Genomic DNA, 6780 nt, shown 5'->3' with positions numbered 1-6780 from the left:
TCTTTTTAGCTCGTGGGAAGGGACAATTAATATCAAAGATGTATTGAAGACTATCTGAACATAAAGACAATAGTTAAGACAAGGGTGATTGGTGGTAGGGGAGGCTCTTAAAATTTCGAATAAAGCATGTTGCATTGTTAGAAGAATATAATGTGAGCAATGGCCTGTAAGGATGTAAGGTGGTAGGGGACACTCTTAAAATTTTGAATAAAGAGTATGTGATAGGGCACAATTCTTGAAGCATGTTGCATTAGCCATGGGCCTACAAGGATTAGAATATCGAATCCTTCCTTGTAGCATAGGCATACTATTATAGCACAAGCTTACTGTTATAGCATGGGCATATAGACAAGACAAGTGTTTTATTTTATTTTTAATTGAAATAAAGTTTTGGGCATATAGACAAGACAAGTGTTTTATTTTATTTGTAATCAAAATAAAGTTTTATACGTCAAGCAACCACTTGTTATATTTTGTGAATTCTTCAAAGGAGTTTTCAATACGAAAACAAAGTGCATGCCATTGGTATCACAGAAATAATATCATATGTAGCCATCAGCTTGAAATTGTAATTGTATATATTCTTTTTGTTTAAAAATATAAGATATTTTTAATTAAATTTTACCCTCAATAAAGTAGGTATTTACTTTTAAATTAATTTTATTTTTTTATATTTATTCCTATTAAACACTCTACAATAAATATAAAGTTATTATCAATAGAGACACTTTTTAAAAAAAGACAATGATTATACCTTGAAAGACTAAAAATGCCTTATATTTTTGAATGGAGAGAGTATTATCACAATTAATTTAATTTGATTAATTATTCAAAATAATTTCAAACTCGCGTCTCTTTTTTCCCTTATTTTTCTCATTATCAAAACGAAAAAAATTTAATATTTAAGTGTGAGATTTTAAATTTAAAATCCAAATTTATTAATACAAATACCATCTAAAATTAATTTAACTATTCAAATTTCAATAATAATTTTGTAAAATATAAGAACCCTCCAACTCCATTTAGTGATGTCAAATTTACAATATTTTCTCCACCATAACAGCCTACATGATATAAATTAATAAATAAATTTAAAATATTTAAAAAGTATCCTCTAACATACTCTACTCTTTCCATTAAAAAATGTAAGATATTTTTTGAGGAGTTGAATGTTAAAAAATATAAGACATTTTTAATATTTCAAAGTATAATTAATATGATATCTTTTCCCTCCAAAAATTCCCTCAATAAATGTATCATTTTATATTTTTTTAAAATAAAATTCTTTATTAAATAAAGATAAATATAAAAAAAATGACATTAGTTAAAAGATAATTTATTTATTTATTAAAAAATAAAATTTAATTAAAAATATCTTATTTATTTAAATGAAGGGAATAGGACTCAACTTTTCAACACTTTAATTATTTATATTTTTGCTATTTTTTTTAAAAAAGAACCTCATACACGAACATAGGAAGGTGATTGCAGTAGTAAAGAAGAGATAGAAAAGTGAAAAAGAGGTGGAGTAAAGTGAAGTGAATTTTGGCTGTATGTGTTTGTAAGGAGTGAGATAAAAGGAGATACTCTAATCTACAGTTACAAGGCTAGGATCATTGCATTGGGTTTTTTTCCCCCTTGCCGACACATTGCACGAGGAATTACAAGGCGTAACAGCCACATATGCACGAGAAGAGAGGGAGACGGTTGGCGAAGGGAGGAAATAAAAGGGTGGTGGGCGAGGGGAAGAAGGAGCACTGAAACATCACACAAATGCAACATGAAGACTGACGGATACATAGTCAACACGCAAATGCAGGCGAGGGCCTTCGTCCTTTTTCCTTTTCCTTATTCATATCATACTCTACCCTTTTTCTTTTTAAATTTTTTATTTCCCTCATATTATTCTCTTTTAATCTAATACTTTCTCTCCCCACCTTATCTTAATCTTTAATCTTTTACATATATGCCCCCTATTTTCCCTTTGACTCCATACACGGTCCTCTCTATGACCTTTCAGCCTACTCACATCTTCATCTCATTCTCATATTTATCATTCAATATATTTTTAAAATGGTTAAAATATATAGATGGATTAAATTAGACATGATAGTAGCGTGCTGCAATTAAATCAGAGTGAGAGAGTCTTGTGAGGGCGTAGGTGTGGTTGTAGGTGCATCATATAGATTGCCAATGCGACACAAGGGAAAAAAAAAAGGAAAGGAAAGGAGATCTAAGGAGAGGGGAGGCATAGGTCTTGAAATTACTGGAGACTACCACTTTGTAGTCTTCTGACTTTTGTTTTCTTCTTTCCTTTACATAAAATCAAGGGCAGTGGCACTTTCCGTCTGGACCACTTTCTTGTTCACTTATCCTATCCTGGCTTTAAGTGCTAGCTTCTAATCATCCGAGCTCCTTTTAAATTTTACGAATCTTTTTTTTAAGTTTTTTTAATAATTTGTTTATTAACTAACAGTTAAAATTACCTACATTATTTAAAAATATAAAGCATTTTTAAAAAAGTTTGATTGTAAAAAATATAAGCATTTTTAATATTTTAAGATATAATTATTTTATTTTGTTCAAAAGTGTCCCTAATAAATAAATTACTTTATATTTATTTTAGAGTGAAACACTTTATTAAATATAGTTAAAATAAAAAGATATTGTTAGTTTAAAAATAAATAACTACTTTTTTGAGAGGCGAGATTCAGTTAAAAATGTCTTATATTTCTTAATGGAGGAAGTAACTTTTTTAACAGCAGGGTGTCCAGTGCACCAATTTTAAAAGCTAAAAGATAAAATTTTACTATATAAAAATTTAGGATGTGAGATGCTCCTGAGTGAATAATTAATGGGCAAAAATATCCATTAATTCTTAAAAATATGAATAAAAATTTATTTTATTTCTATACAAATTACTTTACAATTTCTTGCTGTGTATGTGTTTAAAATATAAAAAATAATTTTTATTGTTATCATACCATTTTATTTGTGTTTTGTTGCCCAAGTTTAATTTGTCTTTGTAAATCTTTTTATTATTAATAATGTTTCATGATTCTTAAAAAAAAAAGATAGAAGAGTTGAAACTTAACTTGGGGGCATGATACAAATTTCATTATTGATATGATAGCTCAAGTCCATGTGAAATTATCCTTTTGCCTTTCCATCCCCAACACCTTTCAATTATTGGTCCATGCTTGGGGCATAGTCGGAAAGAGGGAATTAATATAATAAGATTGACATGACATCCTATGGTCTAGTCATAAAGTTCTCTTCCATTTTCCTCTCAACTTAATCTATTCACATCACTCACTTTTACTAGAGTTGAAAAAAATGAACAGACTCAGTTCTTATGAATCGAGCTTTTATGAACCCTGCCCATAAGAGCTTGAGTTTTTAAACTCAAATTTTCATTTTTTATCTTTGTTTTGAAGCTTAATCTTTATTTGAATGGCTTTGAGCCCGCAAGTCCTATTTTAAAAAATTATAAAAATAAAATAAAATTAAGTACTGTAAATTAATTAAAATATTTTAAAATTTTTTAAAAATAAAAATCCTTACAATCTTTTAAAAATTAAATAACACATATTTAGCATTTTAGGAAGAAAATTCAAATCTTGATTAAAAAAAAGTTCATTTTTTATAAATACACAAACATAATAATTATAAAAAAAATCATAAAAATGTTATACTATACAATGATATTTATTAAATTATATTAAATTAATTTTAAAATAAATTAGAATCAATAATAATATAACATATGTTCATCAATGCTTCAGGGAGCAGGTCCTTCTTGGCTTCAAACACATGTTCTATCAAAGAAAAAAATTAATAATAATATAACAAGGTTTGAAGGGTTGCTTGAGCTTATCAGAGCTTATTAGAGCCAAGTCTTCAAACTCGATTACTTTAAAAAATTTAATTTTCAAATTTCAAACTCTTATTTAAATAGGGCCTCTAGGCCCGACTCTTATTTTCAACTCTAACTTCCACCCATCTTTTATGCTGCCACTTGCTAACTTGGATCATTATTGTCAAATTCTCAAATTGACCCTATAAATTTATTATTTCTATGTTTCTAGATTACAAAATTGTATTACCTGACTCATAAATTTGAACTAAATGAATTTAAGTTAAACTCACAAGTTGACTCTTTGAATTTATTATTTTTATATTTTTAACTTATAAAATCGTGTCAATCTACTCATAAACTGGTTGAGTAAGATATGTATATACAGTGTAAACTTGATTCATAGAAGCAATAAGATTTGATTCCATAAAAAATAAAAACTAAAAAACCAAAAACTACTTGGAGCTGGCAATTCTCAAAAATCAATACAGTAAAATAAAATTTTAACAAAAAAATACAATAAAATAAAATCACTTAAATAGAATAATGAAGTGGAATATGATTTCATCAGACCTACTTGCACAAAAGGCAGGTCAGCCAAACAAAACAAAGAGGTATAGATAAGTTTTTGCCTAAAAATATAAGGCTATCATATCCTAAAATATATAAAGCTAGGTGGCTAATCAACATCTGTGCCATTGAAGAGGCAATATATATCAATAATGTTAATCATTCTTCTAACTCTGTCAAGTGAAAAACACACACATAATTATTTTAAAATAAACAACCTAATTTTCCTTATCATTTTTCATCTTTATAATTAGAGATGGTGGTTGATTAAAGATATAAAATGAAACATATAAGCATGCAGAAACAAAAATTTAAGAAGGGAAAGGAAATGAAACAAGAAAACAAAGAAAAGAGAGAACCGGGGACCAAGAGAGAAGAAGAGGAGAAGAGAGGAGGAAGAGAGGGGATTCAAGAGGCTTTGCAGCTGTTGCAAGTTCAGCCACACGATAGGTAAGCTTCTTACTTCAATCATCTTCCTTTCCTCTTGGTTTTCTTGAGTTTTGGAAGAGGTAAATTTTGAATTTTGATTTCAAAGGCTTTGTTCTTGTAAACTTTAGTTTCCTTGAATTCTAGGGAGGTTGTTTTGAATTTCTATATGGTACTATAATATTTTGAGCGGGCAATTGGATAAAAAGAGGAGTTTTATGGCAAAAATCAAACCTCAAGGGATTGGGTTTTTCTTTTCAATGATTTAAACCTATAAATTGGGTTATAATCATGCTATTTGAAGTTAATAAGGTTTAAATTAAGCTTTAGTTATTATTATAATGGTTAATTGTGAAAGTTGGTAATACTAAGTGAAGGTTTTTAGTTGGTTAAAAATTGTATGATTTGAAAATTGACCTAGTGGTGGCTAATAAATAGTTTTGGTGGTTAAGTGGTATTGTGTGAATGGTTGTTTTAAAATTTGGACTATTAGGATGGATTATGGTTCATTGACCCAAGTTATGTGGTATGAGTTTTAGCCTTCTCTTATGCTTTTTACCATGAGAAGTGATGTGGATCATTTATATGTTGTAGGGATTGTTGGTGAAATTTGTTTGGAAGTTAAGGAACAAGCCAAGTTGTCACACCCCAACATTAAGGGTATGATCAGCATGGAACATAATGTAGATTCACATTCCATAAGCCTTGATTATCTTAGAATTAAGCTAAATTAACGATATATGTGCAAGTTATATCTAATAGTAAAGTTCTTAAAGATTTTTGTAAAAATTTTGACAGAGTATCCCCTTTAATTTAAACCTCTCAAAATTTTCAAAACAACTACAGAACTTGCCAATCAGACTAGCAAGGAGACTAGCTCTATTCCAGAAATTTTCACAATAACAAAATAAAACTAGATTTCAACTATGACATACGTGGAGCACTAATTTATAATTTGCAAAATACAATATAAGATTTTACCAAAAAAGAGTCATCACCATGTACTTCCTTTATCCAAAAAAGCAAGAAGTGCCCTCATTGGCCAGTGAGAGGAGCAGGGTCAGCTATAATATTTGATGCCAAAAAAAATTTTCGGTGAGTAGCGTCCAAATACAAATTTTAATAAAGAAAAAAAATATAAAGATAATAAATAACAAATTTAACTTCAATAACTTAATGAAATAATGAATTATTCAAAATTGTACATAAATGATGATTTCCAGAATAATGTAATTTGAATTTAGAAAAGGCAGATAGAATCTCATAAGTGTGTATTAAAAATGTTATTGCTCACAAAATATAAAAAATTACAATAAACACACTTTGATAAGGTAAAAAAAATTTCTAGAAAATAATAAGTCTAAATTGGAAAGTTTAGGAGGGCTTTATCAGAACAAATAACAAGCATGGACACACAGTCTACGAGGGCAAGTAACTAGTCAAGCATGGCCAAAGGCCACGAAACAAGCGCGGCAGGAGCCACAAACCATGCGCAGGCTTGAAGCCTATGAAAACAAGTGTGAGTACGATACTCACGAATAACCATCCCTTTATTTCATGTGTGTTGGCCATCGCACGAGGCTAGAACCTCCAATAAACACCCTGCTAGCTAGGTATATTATGGTGTGCCAAGGGCTAACGAAACTACTGTTAGCATCTAACGTTCTGAACTCAGTCCCCTTAATTAAAATCAAGCATGCATGGAGTGGGAAACAAATTCAAAATTTTCACTTTCAAAATATACAATTCGGTTGTCATTTTCCATTCTCATATTCATTGTCATTTCCTTCATGCACAAGTTGTTGTGCTAAAGGTTTGCATATCAAACATAAAGTTAAACAATTGAGCTGTTTTTTTTTGAAAAGTAACACCGTTTATCATATATCAACTTTAAATATTATTCATCAATAGCATAAATCATTAGTAAA

This window comes from Prosopis cineraria, unplaced genomic scaffold, assembly GCF_029017545.1.
Source record: "Prosopis cineraria cultivar Desert tree isolate PC_DT_omini unplaced genomic scaffold, ASM2901754v1 PC7, whole genome shotgun sequence".
NCBI lineage: Eukaryota > Viridiplantae > Streptophyta > Magnoliopsida > Fabales > Fabaceae > Prosopis > Prosopis cineraria.
The sequence above is the reverse complement of the archived record's forward strand: the minus strand, read 5'-3'. Positions refer to the sequence as shown.